The following is a 21,930-nucleotide window of genomic DNA, read 5'->3' as shown; positions in this document are numbered from 1 at the left end:
TGGTGAAAAGATTTTTAAAGGCCCATTCTTGTGTTTTGGCTTTTTGCTAGAAGCTAAGTGTCACGTGAGCTGGCTATTTTTGGCGCGTGATTCCGTCGTACGACGTAGTATGAATCAGGCTAAAGGCACCTTCATCACCTCGATAAACCCGGTGACGTGAAGATATCTCTCGTATATGGATGGGTATATAATCGATGTTCTGCAAACAGTGGCTGCCATATTTCACATACTTAAATCCACACAGGCACACACACACACACACACACACACACGCACACGCACACGCACACGCACACGCACACACACACTATACTCACACATTTATTTACACACTTGCACAGACACTGGAGGCTGGCATTTCAAACTGTCAAGGCGAATGCTGTCACACTGTCTTGGAGTCTGTGTGTGTGTGTGTGTGTGTGTGTGTGTGTGTGTGTGTGTGTGTGTGTGTGTGTGTGTGTGTGTGTGTGTGTGTGTGTGTGTGTGTGTGTGTGTGTGTGTGTGTGTGTGTGTGTGTGTGTGTGTGTAACTGAATGCCCATGGCACATTAATATCATAATGGTGATATATTTCTATATAAAAATACAGTATATTTCCTGCTAATCTGCACGTGCAGGCGCGCACAGACAGTACAGTATGCACGCACGCACACACACGCACACACACACACACACACACACACACACACACACACACACACACACACACACACACACACACACACACACACACACACACACACACACACACACACACACACACACATAAGCCCCTCTCCCTCACCCCAATGCGCGTGTGCACGCCCCCCCCCCCCCACACACACACACACACACACACACACACACACACACACACACACACACACAGACACACGCGCACACACACACACACACACACACACACACACACTTATCAAATTAAATAAAGTCAGCGTTTTGCAGGCAGTCGGTTTGCAGGGAAATAAAACACCATGTCATTTAGTGGTGATGGGAGGGGGCCTCTATAAATAGTCATTTCCTGCTTGGCTTTAATTAAGTGCCGCTACTGTCAGCTGTCACAGAACACAATTATGAACCAGATCCATTTAGCCAACTAACTCTGTCTCTGTCTATCTGTCGGTTTATCCCTCTGATAGTCAGTGTGTGCCGGTCTCTCTGTCCTATCTTGTCTGTCTTATACACTGTGTCCACCCATGTGTCCTACTTTTTGTCATTTGGATCTGTGCATTTGTTGTTCCTTCTTTGTGCCTATCCTGCTTTTCTCTGTCTGTCACTCTCTGTCTTTACTGCACCTCTATCTGTCATTCTTGTCTCCATGGTTGCACAATGCTCTGCATGTTTCTCTCTGTCTTTTGTTTATCTACTCTACTCTAGTTTGGCCTGTTTCATCCCTTAGCCTCTCACCTTGAATCAACTCTGTACACAAATATTTTATGTTTTAAAGCAAATAATGTGTTAACACTTTGGTAACACTTTCTATATCATGCTATTATAATGCATGATTCGCTTATAACACTGTATAATTATAGTTACCCACTCATAGTTACCCATAATGCTTTATAACAATAATCATATCATGATTTTGGCCACGATCATAATTTCCATAGTTGTAATACATTATAATAATGTATTAATACATTATAATCCCTGTTATAATGAATTATAGTGTCATTATAAGTCACTATAAATGGTCATTTTTCAAGTAAATTGGAAAAAAAAATCACACCCTGTGTGAAGTGGGCGGTGTCTTGCTAGCTAATCACAATACTGAATGGAGTCAACCAATCATGTACAAAAGATAAATACATTTATTGAAACACTCTTTATGATGGACGAAACCATAACTTGAAAAAAACCAAATTTTGGTTTTTTTCAAGTTATGGTTGCTTATATAGGGCTATGCACATGTGTCATGTGACACTGGCCAATCACAGTCCTGAATAGACTGTGATTGGCCAATCACAGCGCAGGATAATTCTACAAATTTCCTGGGCCCAGATCACAGCGCAGGAAAATGTACATTTTTCCAAATCTCACTTATAGGGGCGGTTTCACCGCCCAAAAACATTAAATCAATGAAAGAACAACACACAAAACATAGCATCCAATGACCACTCACTATAATAATCACATATGCACTAATGCAGTATATCAGTGAAGATTATAATGCATTATAAAAGTATTGTAATTAGAATACACTATGATCCTTTCAAAACTTGTATGGGTGTCTGATAGTTGATGATTATAATGCATTATAATATGTTTATAATGCATTATAGACATGGGCTTCATAGACGCTGTGACAGTCATGCGAAAACTACAGCCATCCTCTCCTCAGCCACTAGGGGCAATGGCCTTGAGAACCAAGCCTTTGCAGTGTATTCTGGGTATTGTAGGATCAGGCAGCACTACGCCGTGCTGACAATGAGACAGAAACATTGCATTTGCTCAGACGGTAGTATTGCATGTAATCAAACCGCTTTCCCATCGATCGACAGAGTTAAACAGTGGAGACTTCCTGTAATCCAAAGAACTGACACTGCAGCACACAGAAGTCATGTGCGCTACTGTTTCTGCACCAGAGTCTAAACAATCTTCACTCACACTGGTGCTTGCATGTGCACGTTTGTTTCTGCGTACCTTTGTTAATACACTTCTTAAGTGTATTATGTCTTTGACGACGTGCAGGCGTGCACCCGTATGCTGCACAGTACATCAATGTATCGACACAGTACGCATGCACTCTCTCTCTGTGTGTGTGTGTGTGTGTGTGTGTGTGTGTGTGTGTGTGTGTGTGTGTGTGTGTGTGTGTGTGTGTGTGTGTGTGTGTGTGTGTGTGTGTGATAACATCACTGTTGTGAATACTTGAGACGTCTATTGGAGTGTGATTGCCAACCTTGCCTTTACGCTTTCTCTCTCTCTTTCAATCTCTTTCAATCTCTCTCTCTCTCTCTCTCTCTCTCTCTCTCTCTCTCTCTCTCTCTCTCCTCCCTCCCTCTCAGAAAGCTCTGAAGCATGTTATTCCCTTGCTGTAGAAAGTTACCAACAGTAAATGAATGAAAGAGGGAGAGGCAAAGGGAGGGGGGGGATGGGGAGTATAATGCAAAGTATAGGAAGAGAGAAAGAAGAGAGAGGGGGGGGTGGCAATGGAGGAGAGATGGAGAGAGCGAGGCACGGAGACAGAGAGAGAGAGAGAGAGAAGGACACTGCAAGGACAGTGCAGAGGAATGAGAGCGGAGGAGGAAAGAATGCACTCAGGGGCACATAGTGCAGGGACAAACACGCATGCATGTTTCTGTGTGCATGTACTCACAAATTCATACACACACACACACACACACACACCACATGCGCTCAGCATGCGCACGCGTAGGCGCTCGTGCAACTGCACGCGCACACTAAATTTATGCTCGTCTCACATATATCGATAGACAATCAGTCTTTCTCTATCACAGTCCTTCCCTGGACACACAGGCTCCCATTTCCGCTGACACACTAACACCAATACACAATTAATCTCCCACCCACGCGCCCCCCGCATGCGCCCGGCTGGCAATCAGACGAACATGCACATAACAATGCATGGAAAATTGCGGCCTGCGAAATTGCGTCGTTCTCGTTGTGCTTCTTTCATGTGAACACTCACGCGAACATGGGAGAAGTATTAGGCGTACATTGAGAGGCTTTAAGCACACTTTAAGCACACTGTCCCTTGGTTCTTATGAACACACAAAACAAACTCACACACGCGCACGCACTCACGCGGGTGGCACGCGCACACGCACACACACAAACACACGCACGAGCACACTCCGGACTCTCAGGGGAGGTAAAGCCTGAAGTGAACCATGGTTTGTCACAACTGGAGCGACCATGGATTTATCACTGTGAAACAGCAAGCGTACTAGCAACAACAGCTAACCCCTGAGAGGGAGGACATCAAACATGCACGCACACACACACATACACACAAACACGCACACACACGCACACACACACAGACATACACACAAACAAGCACGCACGCGCGCTCGCACACACACACACACAGGCACACACACACACGCGCGCGCATGCACACACACACGCACACACACACACGCGCAAACGCACACATGAACACACCGATTTTCAAATGCGAGCAGGATAGAGATACTGCAGGCACGTGCAAACACGTTCCACGCACACACTAAAGACACACGCACATGTACACACAAAAGCAGCCACGACTATATTATGCAGCATCTTTCCACTATAGTGCGGATGGGATTCATCCCCATGCCTCCACACAACAATCATCCACACACACACACATGTACATGCACATACACATGCAGGCATGCACGGGCGCACGCACGCACGCACACACACACACACACACACACACACACACACACACACACACACACACACACACACACACACACACACACACACACACACACACACGCACACACACACACACAGAGGCACATGCACAAACACACACACACACACACACACACACACACACACACACACACACACACACACACACACACACACACACACACACACACACACACACACACACACACACACACAGAGAGATGAGAGAGTCCAATTATCAGCTGGCATTCCTCTCAGGGTAATTTAATGCATTGGGTGAGAGCTTCCCATTTATGTTTGGTAATTACGCTCTCTCTGCTTTACACTCCCTTTAATAACTTCTAACCTCACTGCATAACCCATTAGATTTACACACACACACCTACACACGTGCACACACGCACGCACGCACGCACGCATGCACGTATGTCCGTGCACACACGGACATGCACAATTGCACGCAAATGCGGATAATATTACCGCCCCGCCTCCCCCCCACACACACACTCCCTTCCGTTATATCCATCTTAATGCCAACATTATCATTACTGCAGTTGTTTTCATCTACTTTTTTTCTCTTCCATTCGTTTCTCATTTGATTGCTCTCTTCTGAACCTAATTCATTTTTTCATCAGAATTTTCAACAGGGATTATGTTTTGTTTTATGTAAATATCTGTGATTACTATTCATTATGTGTTATGATGATTCAGAGTATTTGGTCTTGAAGTGTATGTGTGTCTATGTGGACTCACTACACTGCGTGCATGCGCTTTATTTCCAAGGGCTTAAGCGGGCCTAAAAGTTATCTGTGTGAATGCACGTGCGTGTCGGTATCTGTGCGCGTTCCGGCGTATTTGTTGAACTTGAGGAGTCGTGACTCCATCAGCGACTGAGAGGTTGAGAGTGTGAGTGCGGAGACTGTAGATGGAGCATCCAAGAGAACTAATTATGCCTGTGTCATCCGCTTCATTTCCTATTTGAGAAATACACTCTTTAATCATTCACCTCTTTGCCACTTTCAGATGAAACTATACACCTGTCTTTGAGTGTGTCTGTAACAATCAAGCAAAAAAGCTGTCATGTAAGAAGACTTGGTAATCAAAGATGCCTGTATACAGAAATAATGGTGAAAGATATTGGACTTGTAAGACGTTTGCCTTCAACGGAGTGGCTCTCGAAAACAACAGTTTTTAACCATTTAACCACTTTAGCACATAAACACATAATGTCCCAAATCATTAAAAGAAATAGATGATCACGATGCGCTGTGAGCTATTAGATCTGCTATAATGTTATTATAGGCTATAATGATATGCCTAAAATTAGAACGCGAGGGTTAAAGTGGTTAAAGTGATGTTACCATGGTTCTGACATGCGTGTTGTGTCAATTTCTCAAAACGTTCTTCAGCATCTTTGTGAGATAAAATGTTGTGATAAATGACCATACTGGTGGTCTGTTTATCCAGCCTGATCTCCAATAATTTAGCATACATTGCACGGATCCAGTGCACGCCATTCCGTGCATAGTCGCCTAGAAACCCTGAAAATCTGTGCATACAGTGGTTGTACCTTGATAATGTCAGTGGTGGTACCCCTCTGGTGCCCCTGTGGTACCACCTGTTTTTGTGGTACCGCTTTTTTCTATGTGGTGCCACTAGATGGCGGTAGAGAGCAACTAATGCCCAGACATAGGCATGTTGTGTCTATTTGAGACAGGGCTGCTTTCAGTCAACAGATAGAAGCTGCAATTGAAGCTGAACTTGTACGACGAGTCCCACGGTGGGCGTAACCAGTTGCAACCCGGAAAAACCCGGAAGCAGAGCAGTCCCCACAATAAAATGTACGATTCTGTGCCTATCGGTACATCACTCAAACGGCGCTGAGTAGGCTCAAGGGAACGTCGCAACGTTCGGGACGGCGACTCGCTCGCTTTAGCTCGCTCGGTGGTCCCTTACGTGGCGACAGTTCACTTGAGACTGCGCGCCTCCGAAATGGTTCAGTCACAATGGGGGAGATGCGAGGCGGCTATGCACGGATTTTCGGGTTTTCCAGTTGTCTATGCACGGAATGACCACTCCGTGCAATGTATACTAAATTCTTGGAGATCGGGTTGGTTTATCACATTGATACATGGACCATTTTCCACTTCCATATCATTGGCCGTTTCTGCCACACGTCTCGTGCCATGCAAGCGACGCGCCCATAAACATCTGTCTAATTTAAACAACACATTATCTAAATAACATTCTTAACATTTGAGGTCAACAGGATGTCTATGATGTCGGTATAACATCACATGTGAACAAGTAACCAACATACATATGCAGAGCCTAACTAGCATCTATCAAAAAAATATATAATAAACTAGAAAAAGTGCTCCTCGGAGCACAGGTCTCCGCCAGGTCAGGTAAGTTATTGTGGCCTCCTGGTGGCGCTATAATAGGCCAATGTGAAAAGGGTGGCATTTCTTCCTCGGCCTAGTGGGATTTATTTATTTTTTGTTCATGATTTGAGACATTTTGTTCAAAACGGACCAATCCTGCAAACTTTGGAAGTCCACCTTAGCCAATCAGGATGGAATATGAAATATCGGACAGACGCGTCTTGATCACATGACTATAGAGATACTGTGTACCGATTTGCGTGATGTTTGGATAAAATCTGAAGGATTAATATCCAAAAATGTATTTGACATAAGTCGGCCTCCTGGTGGCGCTGTAAAAAGCAGATGTGAAAAATGCAGTGCAGATGTTTTTCCTTGGCCTCTAGGGAGTAGGCGTGCAAAGTTTCACGCAGATCGGTGCAGTTATAGTTACAAATGCAAATCGGCCTGTTAGGCTGATGTGAAAAGTTTTAAGTGCCATTTCTTCCTCGGCCTAGTGGGAATGTGCGTGTGCAATTTTATGGAAATGGCAAGCTGCGTTCATGATTTGAGGCAGTTTGTTCAAAACGGACCAATCCTGCAAACTTTGGATGGTAACCTTAGCCAATGGAATATGGGAAATCGGACAGATCAGGGTTGATCACATGACTATAGAGATACTGTGTACCGATTTGCATGAGGTTTGGTTTAAAACTGTAGGAGTAATGGGAAAAAAATGGTTTTGCACAAATCGGCCTCCTGGTGGCGCTATAACAGGCCCATGTGAAAAAAGGCAGAATTGGCATCCAGGGAGTGTGTGTGCACAGTTTCGCAACGACCGGGCCAACGGTGCCGGAGATTTGGTGGTAACACACGGACAGGACGGACGGACACACACACGGACACACGGACGGACGGGGTAGAAAACATACTCTCTCGCCATGCCTTTCGGCCTGGCGGAGACAATAATAAGCGACATGAAAAGACACAAGGAACAAGGGGTCCTAGTAACAGTATGGACATCCAATTCATAATAAATAACCATGACAACAATTACAATTCTGCTACAGAACCACTAAATACTACTAAATAGCCCAAAACTGAAACAAATATTGTAGCAAAAGTCCAAAATGTTATGTGGTCTAAAACTCGTCAAAAAAAAACAACTGTCGCCAAAGTTAAATGCTTTATCATAACAGAATAGACATCCAATTCATTATTAAGAACCAAAATGGCACCACTTGTCAAAGCACAAAGGATGATGAAAACAACAAATTGGTTGCCACGGTAATGGATGACAATATGACGCCACACTTAGAAACCCGTTTTATTTTGAAATGCATAAATAAATCTCACTATAGCGTGTTCTCAAAGTCTGTCTGTGGCCTGTGGTCAGGCTACATTACAATCACATGCGATCAAAGTCACATAGTGAGATTACAGCGTTTACACAAATGCAAGCCACAGGCACAGACTGTGACAGCGTTTCCCCTTTATTAACCACTTAAATCCTATATACTTCACTGTACGTCAACGGCAAAAGCCGATCAAGCTCACACAACCGCGTGTGAATATTCACAGAATGTTCATCCATTTTTGATGAATGTTCATCCATTTTCGCTGACTGTTCATCCATTTTCGTCGAATGTTCATCCATTTTTGACGAATGTTCGCCTATTATGACATGCCCAGAATAGGGATAAGAGGGTTAAAACTGTACACTATAACTGGTTATGTATAGGGAGGGGAAGGGATGGGTGCTGCAGCATATTATTATTATGTTTTTGACATAATAATATTATGTTTTACATTATTATGTGGTCTATTATTCCTTTTAACCCATAAAAGACCGGGAACGCATCTGTGTCACTTTTAGATTTCTTTGGCTATTCAAAAATAGCAGATCTACAAGCTCGTAGCGCGGCACCGAGTGCCGCGCTACGAGCTTGTAGATCTACTATTTTTGAACTATTTTGAAAATTTGTGCTTTGCTTCTGGGGTATCCCTAGAACAAAATATTTTGAGATGGGTGTCCGTGGCTTCAGGTCTTAATGGGTTAATTGTATTGGCAATTAACTCTGGACCTTCATGTCTTTACCTTGCTGATTTAAAATCAGTCCTGAATACTGAAGACCTCAATATTGCAAAAGTTATGAGCACTTATATCTGGACAGTCAATGAAATCGTCCACTTCACCGTGCCTCATCTATTCAGACACTCACTCCACCAGACGGTCTGCTCACTTATCTGTCACATCATTTATTCAGCTGTGCATCCAAATATGTTATCCATCCACTCATCCATGGGTTTATCCATCCAGCTCTCCATCTGGTCCATCCATCCGTACAGCCGTCCGTCCCTCCGTCCGTCCATGCGTCTGTTCATCCGTCTGTCCATTCATCCATCCATCCATCCATTGGTCCCTCCGTTCGTCCGTTCGTTCGTCTGTCTGTCCATTTGTCAATCCATCCATCCATCCAGTCAACCAGCCAGTCATTCATGTTTGTTTGATCAAAGCTATTTATTTTGTCCTTCTGGTATCGCTAAATATAGCCTACACTTTTAATAGCCTATAATGCTATTTTAAAAGATCTTAATTCAGGATGGCAATAGCTGCACAGCCCAATGCACATGCACGCACGCACGCACGCAAGCACACACCCACAGACACACACACGCGCACGCACACACACACACACACACACACACACACACACACACACACACACACACACACACACACACACACACACACACACACACACACACACACACACACACACACACACACGTCCATTAGCGATTGGCACTCAGATGCAGATGCTGCAGGAGAATCACTTGACCCGACTTGAATTATGCAAAAACTCTCCTCATGCCAAGCTATCCCTGGCTCCATCCCTCTCTCAATCACTCCCTTACTCTTCTCATCCTCAACCGTTCTCTTTGTTTCAAACATTTATTTTCATGCCTGCATCTCTTCTCTTTGACCCCCCCCCCCACTCACACAGCCACACACGCCTCAGAGCTTACTCTTACTAAATTCATGAATTTCAATTCATCATGGAGAGACTATTCATGGATAACAGTAGAACGTGAAGGGTTGAACTCTGCTCCTAGCTCTCATTATGTAATGTCGGGCTCTGTCGGTTCCAATAGTCTGATATCACTCTGATATAACAGCTGATTACTACTGTGAGATCCAAGCAGATTGACAAGACAGTTAGTTGAGCAGGGAATACAAATACACACACTTGCGTGCCAAAAGGCATGCATGCACATTCACAAGAAAACAACCACGCATATATACCCACATTTACATACTCACACTCATCAACAGAGGCTCACTATACTGTATCCTCACATACAATAGGCTACAAATAAAAACGTTGTCAGCAATAAAAAGAAATAACTTAATTTTTATCCCACGATTTTTGTTACCCATTTTTTCACCCAGTGCCAATTATCTAAGTAATCCTGGGCGCTACACTCCCTCTGCCAGCCTAGGGAGAGCCTAGAGCCGAGCTCATGCCTCCTTCAATGCATTAGAACTAGCAAGCCGCTTCTTATAACCTGACAGGGGGGAGTTTCCCTGGTTAGACGTAGCGCGTGGAAGGAACACGTTATTCCAACCAGTTCCTTTCCCCTCCATCAGGCGCCCCGGCTGACCAGGGGGAGGCAGTATAGAGACCAGGATTACAGCATGTTTTTGTGAGGTATACCTACCTTAGTTGTCAGCAATTTTGTGAAATCTTCAAAAGAATCTCAAGAACGTGTGTGTGTGTGGGGGGGGGGGGGGGAATAAATGAATAGGCCTTAACCACTTAAACCCATACACCTCACTGACCGGGGTCCTCGAGGTGTCTGTACATGGCCCCCTCCTTTTTTTGCCTCTCCTCCAAATCTCTTTGCTGAAAATAGCCAACCTACAAGCTCACAACGCGAGCAGACTGGCTATTTTTGAACATTGTTCGCCTATTATGACATTGCAAGAAAATGGTTCATGCGGTTAAGTGGTCAAGGCTAATGTATGCTTTGTCGCATGACAATGACATCTTTTTTTAGTTGAAAATGCATATATTTTGTCAACTTGAAGTATAAATTAAGCTTTACACACATACTGTGCTCTCTATAATTATATCCTTAAAGTGTGATCCTATGGGAGAGTGTGGCTAATTCTGTGTAATAGCATGGCTACCCCTCATCCTCCCCCTGGGGTCCTGGTATTCAATTACCACCAGTTTATACCTCTCCCTCTTCTGCCACTAGCTCTGACAGACCAATGGAGCAGCTTATTAAAGCAGTCCTGACATTTCTGTTCATAATGTATCTCAGTATGTCTCACAGATGGTGGGGAATACACTGCTTCCAGTGATTTAAAGACACTTCTACAATTATGTAGAAGTTATGGAGGGATAGACTTCACCCATGTCGACACGAGTGGAGTGCTGTTTAGTTTAAAAAGTAAACACAACCTGGTCAAATGTGATGTCCAACAGTATTATAATTACGATTAAATGCCAGTTGTATATTTTCTTCTCTGCATAATATTATATTTTAAGGAAAACCATCTATATTTAACCTGATCTTCGTATAATTGGTCCTCACTAATGCTCATTGTAAGATTTCTACTCAAGACATCCTCCGTGGTGATTCCAAGCTACTGTAAACTACAGCCTTTCTCTTCCTAAAAGAAAGGCACGTTGAAATAGAAGCCACTGTTATATTTACTAAATACAAAAGCGTGAAATTGTGTTTGAAACAGTAAGGGTAGCCTACAACAGCAGTGGGAGGGTTGATTGGCATAAAGACTAAATTGGGAGAAAAAGCCCTGGAAAAAGACTGGCTACTCTAAATTCAGAAAGAAACCAACCTACACCAGATGTGCTTAAGTTACTCATGCACTGGGACGAAATCACACACAAAATTAGTATTTTTTTATTTTGTACAGTTAGTAGAGAGATGTGCTTACCTCTGTGTGTCTATGGGAAAACTGCCTTTTTGGGCCCAGCTGCAGTACCAGAGTTGGCCACCACACCATACCGCAGAGATCAAGCCTGAACCTTGGGGCTTCACTTCAATCGCTTCGCTTGACACCCTTTCAAGTTTTTAACATGCAAATAAGTATGTATCTGTTCTGATTGGCTGGTTCAGCTGCTTTTAGGTTTTAAACTCGATGTCTTCATGCTTTTAAAGGGACAGTCCCCTCAAATTTAATTAATGTACTGTACGCTGGTTTCAACAACTTTTTTTGTTTTTTCATACCTTTCTCTCTCCTTTCTTTTTTCCTATCTAATCTTTTCCTATTTTTCTTTCTTCCTGAATTCCTTCCTCCCTCCCTCCCTCCCTCCCTCCCTCCCTCCCTCCATTCCAACCTTCCTTACCTTTATTACCTTCATACCTTCCTTCTTTTTTTCCTTTCCGTCCCTATTTTGTTGTTTCATTCTTCTTTCTATTGTCCTATAAGTTCATACCTTCTTTCTATCTTCTGTCGTATTTCAAGCTACATACCGTAGATATTGCCAAATTTTTATTACCTTCTTTTTTAACCACATAAACTATAGTGTCCCTATTCTGTGCATGTCATAATAGGTGATCGTTCTGTGATAAACAACCCGACAGACGATTGTAGGTCTTATTATGTGACTTATAATGAACAAACCTTGAACGTACCGTATAAGGTACAACGTTATTGTACCTTATACTTACTTGTTGCTCCAACAGTGACAACAGTGATATGACAGTGTTGCGTAGCGCGACATTTAAGACTATTTTGTTTGTGTTCAAAGCCCGTAACGGTCTTGTTCCTGGCTATATTGTGGAACTTTTAGACCAATCTCCCAGCTCCAGACTGTGCCCAGGGCTAGTGTAATAACTGGATGGGGGGGGCGCACTACACATACCGAACCTATGAACAGCCGTTGCAACACCATCATAAGATTGATGGTTTTTGTAGATGTAAAGAACGTGCTGAGGGTCAAATGCCTGTATTGCCCTCCATTATCAACATTATGTCGTCCATCTTCCAGAAATACACAGCTGGGGGTCGTCATAGGCTCGGTTCAATATAGGGGTATATGGTGGCTTAAATGATGATGGTCTTTCTTGGTATTTGATTGGCCTGGGCTGGCCTATAGCTGCCCCACCCACCTGACCTCACCTCTCCCTGACATCTCTCTCTCTCTCTCTCTCTCTCTCTCTCTCTCTCTCTGTGTGTGTATCCGCTTGTCTCTCTCGCTCTCTGTGCATCTGACACACACACACACACACACACACACACACACACACACACACACACACACACACACACACACACACACACACACACACACGCACACACGCACACACACACGCACACACATATATATATATATACACCGTATAAATATTCCCGAGGGGATATTACTCCTCTGCATTGACCATGCAGCAGAAGGTAGCTGAGAGTCACATGTTGAGCGGCTGGGGGTTAAGTTTCTTGCTCAGGGACACTTAACCGGGCCACACGAAGACCGGAGGAGCAGAGGATCGAACCGGCCCGGGGACCTTCTTATTCCCAGACGGCCACTTTACCTCTGGAGCTACTGTCTGAAAACACCTTGAGAAGTGGTTCAGTCCGGCGATGAGCCAAACAGAACCTGTGAAATAATGACAGTTTGGACCAATCACTTTCTTAGATCAGCTATTTTCAGCGAAGAGGTGTGTAGAGGGAAACGAGTACAGAGCCCTGGGGGACCCCGCTTAATGAAGTACATACGGTGCATGTAGAGTACATGGCTAAAACATGCTAAAACATGTTTTCCAGCTTCTGGATTCATACCGATAAGTGAAATAGACGAGCATAACAAGCCTGTTTATGAGATGTTTATGTGGGTGTCCCTCCGCCAACTAAAGTGTGGCAAAATTTGCATGGACATCTACAAGCTCACAATGCGTCGCGATGCGACACATTGTGAGCTTGTAGATCTGATATGTCCATTGCACATTTTGTGAGTGATCGCCTCGCTATATGGCATGGCAGTAGACCCATATAGTAGGCGGATGGTGGACAGCGCGGATCGTTGTCCTCACTGACCCCAAGAATTGTTGATCTCCAAACGACACACTCCCGTCTGCAACTCTCTTCCCACACTGGTGAACGACAAGTTCCCAGAATACTAAACACGCGCAGGCAGGGGAAAACACACCACTTGGCCTCCAGAAATGGTCAATTCATCCATTCGCTACACGACTCGTGCCAATGCGCCTGCCTCAAAATAGGGCCCTAAGAGTCTAACAACCCTGTCTGGGGAGCACTAAGTTGCACATGAAATTGCAAGGCAATCCATCCAGTAATTATTTTAGATATGTTGTTTGGGACCAAAGTGGTGGACATTGAGACTGGTTTCCCGTCCCCTGAGTTTGAAGTGAGAACAAAATGGCCGCTGTATGAATAGACGGTCGATTGTAGGCTGTGCTCTTTACTTTTCTAGTTACTGAAGTCTGTATGTCCCTAGGTCCCTTTCAAATGCTCCTTCCTTTGCTTTCTGTCTGCCCTCACCCCCAACTGTCTCTCAAGAGGTTTTTTTGTGAGTGATCCCTCTCTCATATAGGTATAGTGCACAGACACACACGCACACTCACACACTCACTCACACTCACACACTCACTCACACACACACACACGCACACACACACACACACACACACACACACACACACACACACACACACACACACACACACACACACACACACACACACACACACACACACAGAGCACATCAAGAAGCTGCTGCGTCCTAATAACTGGACTACTTTCCTCTTGACATTTCTTGGTTCAGGCGGGTCTGAAAGGCCTTTCAAGTACCTTTTGAGTACTTTCCAGTCCCTGGTCTAAGCACTTTCAAAGAGCTCCATGAACTTATACCTACAAGTATAAGTTTCTGAGTGTGATTGTTCAATGCATACGGACCAAAAAGGTTTCCATTCAATTCATTCAGGCAAAAAGCATTAAATGCCTAAAATATATTGTCCAGTCAAAGTGCAAATTAAAAGACCTTGACCTTTTAGTGCGCATACTTTATATTCCTCAAAAGGTATCAGATTATGTGGATCCATTTAGCTGTGTCTATGCACACCTCATTTAAGGACATAAGTTATTTGATATAAACAGAATGAATACATCTGGTAACACTTTACTTAAAGGTTGCGTCTATAATGCATTATAATCACATTTATAACACGTTATAATGCACTTATAAGGCATTATAACACTCGTTATAAATGTTTATAATTATGTATGACAACTTATTACAACGTTTATAATGCATTATAGACGTTTTATATGAGTTTTTACCTCATAGATCCTATAGAAATAAGTGGAAAAGAGACTCCAGGCCAGTGATTCATTTAGCTCAGTTGGTGGAACCTCCCATCGTTCCTATACTGTATATAGAAGTTATGAATAATTATATACTTGTTATGCTTCATAACGAGTGTTATGAAGCATTATAAGTGCATTGTAATGCATTATGATGCATTATAATGTATTATAGACGCAACCTTTAAGTAAAGTGTTACCAAATACAGTAGCTTTCCTTCTTTCATTTAACCAGAATATAAGATATTAATTGAAAATTAATAGTGTAAAAGCAAACAAATCAAATTACTGTATAGAACTATAATGCATGATAATTAATTCCCCCCCAAAAGCAGGATTTATTGTACTTGCCTGTGGAGTTTAACTCAGAAAGAAGAACGTAGCAGAGTGTGTGAATAGCTCATGACAGCCACAAATACAGTTAAAAACATCACCAATTCTCCTCCTACACTGTGGCCTGCAAGCCCTCTTCTCTGCAAATGCCAGACTCTCAGTACTTCCATCCTTTTCACTGACCTTGCCTCAACTCTGGCTCCCCAGTGGTAGAATAAGCTTCCCACCACCACGGTAAGAGCTGCAGAATGTCTCTCCATTTTCCAATCTTTATTTAAACACCTCTCCTCCATCTCTCTCTACTGCCTTCCACCAGTGTAAGATACATTTTTGACAGGACCACAACAGTGGGGCCAGCCCTATAACAGACTGACTGATTGACCGTCCGTCCGTCCGTCCGTCCGTCCGTCCGTCCGTCCGTCCGTCCGTCCGTCCGACTGACTGAGAGATGAAGTTACAACGAACTAGCCAAGCACAGAGCAATTGTCCTTCAAGGCTAAGGGATGTACAGTAGTAGTCTATCCTAGTCTGTCCAATCTTTTATTATTTGAAGGCCTCAACAGTGAAAGTTATTTCACCCTGCATATTTCCCTCTAAGAGAGAGAGAGAGAGAGAGAGAGAGAGAGAGAGAGAGAGAGAGAGAGAGACATAGAGACAAACAGAGATAGAGATAGACAGACAGAGACAAAGAGAGTAGCATTTGCAAGCACTTCACAAAAGCACTTACTTTGTACAACTTGGCTCTTTAGAAGGCAGAGCTGAGCCATCTAGAAGTGGGTCTGTGAGTGTGTCTGTGTGTCTGTGTGTCTGTCTGTCCATGCAGGGCTAATCTTGCAACCGTTGGATCACCGGCAAATTGCTGGTGCACACTGCCAGTAGGCCAACAAAGTACCTCCCTGTATTTGTTTACACATAATGTTCTTTTCTTTTTCCTTTTTTAAACTTTCATGGGTCATGCATCATGTGTCATAGATGACTACCATCATGGACTGGCCACATGAACATGAACTCACCCTCAGTCGATCTCTCCTGTGCTCAGCAGTCAATCAAGCAGAAAGGATGCCAGGACTGCTGCTAATGACATGGTCCATATACTGGGTTTTGACCGTGTCTTGTTTCGCTTGGCTTAATCAGCTTTTCAAAATTCAGTGAACAACAGTTTTCCATGAATATTCCATGTGCATGTCTATGTCCATTTAATTTTAATTGTCTCTTGGCTGGATGCTACAGTACAATGGTTAGATCCCCACTCGCTATTGACTTTGTGGAAAGTGGTAGATTAGTGGACTAATAATGCACAATGTGTATAATTGACTGCATTAGAAATAACTTGTATAATCTTGACTGCCATACATAATAATGTATTGTGTTGCATGGCTGCCATATGTGGACGACTGGATGTATGAATGTTTTTTCATGGTTGGTTTCTCAAGTTTGGGCAATTTTTGCACATCACGCAGCATAATGAAAATGGTGACCCATCAATCATGTTTTGTACTACATCAAGTATTCTATTTGTTTCAGTCTTTGAACTCTCTTTTTTAAGAGAAATCAATGATAACATTTGGGGTTTCATAATTCAGCATGACGTCTTATCAACGTTTTGAAACAAATCTGATGAAAACCTCTGCGTTCGTGTCAGAATGCACTACAAAGTCCTTTCAATCAGACCATTTGTAACAGGAAAACAGTACATAAATGATATCATAAAAACGTCCAAACAAGTATTTCCACAACAAACACAGTGACCTTGCAAGTCACATAATTCAGCTGGTGACCAATTTCATTTTAGCTGCAGTTCATCAGCTTTGTTCTTGGCTTGACACAAACACGATACACAGTATACAAGGTGAACTGTTATGATCAGATGACCTTGAATACTCTCTATAGCTGCACTATTTTGAATATAATCTTGCTGCACCTGATTCAGAGCATTCACACAACATAGTTGATGGAAAGACACATAGATTCGCATTTACTTGCAGAATTCCTGGAAATTAGTTTCAAATTGGAACAACATTTGGATGTAAACTGGTGTGCCTGCAGTTTATAGAGTTAGAAGTGTGCCCTCTTTTTCCTCTTATGGAACGCAATGATATCCCACCTTGGACAAAGGATACAACTTCTTTCTTTTTAATTTCTATTATTGTCTCAGAGAGAATGTTTTGCACTCCGTCCTTCCGTGTGTGTGTGTGTGTGTGTGTGTGTGTGTGTGTGTGTGTGTGTGTGTGTGTGTGTGTGTGTGTGTGTGTGTGTGTGTGTGTGTGTGTGTGTGTGTGTGTGTGTGTGTGTGTGTGTGTGTGTGTGTGTGTGTGTGTGTGTGTGTGTGTGCGTGCGTGCGTGCGTGCGTGCGTGCGTGCGTGCGTGCGTGCGTGCGTGCGTGCGTGCGTGCGTGCGTGTGTGTGTGTGTGTCTGAAGCTTGCTCCTATGCTTGCTCTATGTATTACTGGTTTCCTTAACCATGGTATCTTACCAGATTCCATGTTAGCGGTACTACTTGTGCCAGTTATTAAGGACAAAGCTGGGAAAATAAATAGCATTGATAATTACAGACCCATTGCTTTAGCTAGTATACTTTCCAAAGTATTGGAGAAAATCCTGTTGGACAGACTGGATAGGTATATTACCACAGCTGACAACCAGTTTGGATTTAAAAGGAAACATGGCACTGATATGTGTATTTTTGCTTTAAAGGACATTATTGCAAAATATAGAAGCCAGAATTCCACCATGTTTCTGTGTTTTATTGATGCTTCTAGGGCATTTGACCGGTTGAATCATTTCAAGTTATTTGACAAAATGTGCCAAAGAGGGGTACCCAAGTACATTATAAGGATACTAGCCTTTTGGTATGCACATCAGACTATGCAGGTGAAGTGGGGAAATACTGTGTCCGAACATTTCTATGTTGGTAATGGTGTTAAGCAAGGGGGGATTTTATCTCCTCTATTACTTAATTTATACATGGATGGGCTGTCTAGGAAACTGAACCAGTGTAAAACTGGATGTGTCATAGGTGACTCTGTAGTCAACCACCTTATGTATGCAGATGATTTAATTATCTTTTCCCCGTACAGTGCAGGCTTACAACAGCTTCTCAGGGTTTGCTCCCAGTATGGCATTGATTTCAATATTAAATATAATGCCAAGAAGAGTAGCATCATGATTGTGCGAAGTAAAGATGATAAAAAGGCAGTATTTCCTAATTTTATTCTCAGTAGCAACATACTACTTGTGTGCAGTGAGATTAAGTACCTAGGACACTGTATATCCGATGATCTCTCTGATGACAAAGACATCCATAGACAAAGATGCAAATTGTATGCCCAGGCAAACATACTAATGCGGAAATTTCACAAATGCTCTGTACATGTCAAGGTATCACTCTTTAAAGCATTCTGTACACCATTGTATACGGCTCACCTATGGAGTAACTACAAAGCTAGCAGCATGCGAAAACTAAAAGTAGCATATAATGATGCTCTACGGTTGCTGGTGAGGGTACCAAGATGGCACAGTGCCAGCCAGCTGTTTGTAAACCTGGGGGTACCTACCTGTCAAGCCCTGTTAAGAAATTTAATGTACAAATTCATATGTCGTCTTGAAAAGTCTGACAATCATGTTATTAAGATTTTAATTAACCCTGTCAAAAGTTCTACTCGGTACTCTTCCACGATATGGAGACATTGGCGTAACAGCCTCTACGGACTTTGAAAAGCTGTAGTTGGACTGTTTTTATGTGTTTTTTTATTTCTTTTTATTATTTTATTGCTTTTACTGTGTGATTGTCATGTTTTGCTATATGGACCCTGAGTCTGAAATAAAGATTGAATTGAATTGAATTGAATTGAATTGTGTGTGTGTGTGTGTGTGTGTGTGTGTGTGTGTGTGTGTGTGTGTGTGTGTGTGTGTGTGTGTGTGTGTGTGTGTGTGTGTGTGTGTGTGTGTGTGTGTGTGTGTGTGTGTGTGTGTGTGTGTGTGTGTGTGTGTGTGTGTGTGTGTGTGTGTGTCCTTCTGTCGCAGCGATACTGTGCACACACACTCCCTGGATGCCAATTCAAAACCTCTGCCCCAAATGTTTCACAAGGGCCTTTAATAGTGCCACCAGAAGGCCGCTTTTTACAAAACCATTTTTTTGACAGTACTCCTACAGATTTTATCCAAACATCACGCAAATTGGTACACAGTATAGTCATTAAACAAAACAGGTCTTTCAGGTTTTTCAGATTCCATCCTGATTGGCTAAGAATGGCTGCTCTGTCTGGTGCTCTGTTATGAACAAAATGCCTCAAATCATGAACACAGCATGCAATTTCCTTGACATTTTTCACGCACATTCTCACTAGGCCCAGGAAGAAATGCCACATGACATTTTTCAAATCAGCATCATGGTGGCGCGATAACAGGCCGATTTGTGTTTGTACCTATAACTCTAAAACTTTGTATGTGCACTCCCTAGAGGGCAAGGAAAAACCTTTGCCATGTATTTTTTACATTTGCCTTTTATAGCGCCACCAGGAGGCCGACTTATGTGAAACACATTTTTGGATATTACTCCTTCAGATTTTATCCAAATTTCACGCAAATCGGTACACATGATCTCTATAGTCAGGTAATCAAGGCTGATCTGTTTGATTTTTTTTTTGATTGGCTAAGATTGACATCTAAAGTTTGCAGGAGTGGCCCGTTTTGAACAAAATGCCGCAAATCATGAACATTGCAGTGAAACTTTGCACACTAGAGATGCGCGGATAGGGTTTATTGTCACCCGAATCCGCATATACATGCTCATTATCCACCCGCCATCCAACCGCGGTTAATTATACTATCCTATTTCTAGATCCGCACCAACCGCATCAAATTATTATTATTTTCCTGACGTTAGTTTTCAACAATGTTACTCACCACTGTCTGTCGCGATGTAGTGACTGTATACAATCCATATCTATGGTAACAACAAGACGGAGCTTGAAGCTTCATTTATTTCGCTTTTAACTTAAGTTGTTGACATGTCTGCATTTTGTAAGTGACTTTTGGGGTAATTTGGCGCATGTTTTGGGCTTGTTTTCATAGACCTTGCTGCTTATTTCTCTCGCAAAATATGGCAACACTGGCTGCAGCCGGTACAAAGACCCCTTGCCGGTCAACGTGCAGTAGGCGGCTAATTTGTGCCTGTAAAATGACTAAATACTACAAACGCACGCACGGCGAGATTTCGTGGTTTTTAAAAGCTTTAATAGGCCTATAGATTGATATCATTAATGTAATTCCCACATTTTTTCACCCGCGGTTTATCCAATATTAATTCATTATTATATTTGATTGACCCAAATCCACCCAAACTGCGGTTAACTGCGGCAACCACGGCTAAAACCGCGATCCGCGCATCTCTATTGCACAGACATTTGCACTACGTTGAGGGACAAATGCCACCCTTTCAACATTGCCCTCTTATAGCGCCACCAGGAGGCAGATTTTTTTTTTTTAAGTTTTTATATTACTCTTATAAATGTTGTCTAAACATCACGCAAATCGGTACATACAGTATTATATCTTTAGTCAAGTGATCAAGACGGATCCGTCCGATCCTTCCGATTTTTCACATTCCAGCCTGATTGGCGAATTCCGAACATTGCTATAACTGACCTGCCGGAGACCTGTGCTCCGAGGAGCACTTTTTCCTTATGTTACTTATGCTGCTGCAATGTCTGAAGAAGCCGAACAAAACATGTTTTACTCAATGTATCTATCTATACACAAAATGCAACAATGAAGACCACCTTGAACCTTTAACCGACAAGCTAAACACATCTGCAAGCCGAGCAAGCAGTCATCATTCCTTTCAAGCATAAAAGCAGCAATAAGAAAAGCGAGAAAGTAATTCAATTTATTTAAATGAACAGCCAGCATCCCCCTCCAAGAAGCAATGCAGCAGATAGGCTGGCGTCAACCTCAGTGGTATGGCAAGCTAGATATAAGTTTAGTCCTAAATACATTTTGTTTATCTTTTTCGTTTTTACACAACAATGTGACTAGGGCCTGCATATTTGAATACAAATTGAATACATACTATTGTGGTCATGTCATCAAAACATGGATAATGCCTTGATATTATTATTATTATTATAGGTACCACCAGCCACTTCCACGGTGCTGGGTATTGCTTCCGGCTTGGCCTGGTGCACCAACGAACACAAATGTGTTGTGTTAAATAATGGGTGGAAAGCCCTGCTGGCACCTGTTCAGGACGGAGGGGATCTGGGGTACTGTGTGTGTGTGTGTGTGTGTGTGTGTGTGTGTGTGTGTGTGTGTGTGTGTGTGTGCGTGTGCGCGTGTGCGCGTGTGTGTGTGTGTGTGTGTGCGCGTGTGTGTGCGTGTGTGCGTGTGTGCGTTTGTGTGCGTGCGTGTGTGTCTGTCTGTCTGTCTGTCTGTCTGTCTACCTCACATTATGCCGTTAGATTAGGAAGCCTTGCACTGGTCATTGTGTTAAAATCAGTGAACCAGAAATGTT

The sequence above is a fragment of the Gymnoscopelus braueri genome (assembly GCF_963280865.1).
Source record: "Gymnoscopelus braueri genome assembly, chromosome: 2".
Lineage (NCBI taxonomy): Eukaryota > Metazoa > Chordata > Actinopteri > Myctophiformes > Myctophidae > Gymnoscopelus > Gymnoscopelus braueri.
Note: the sequence above shows the minus strand (reverse complement) of the source record.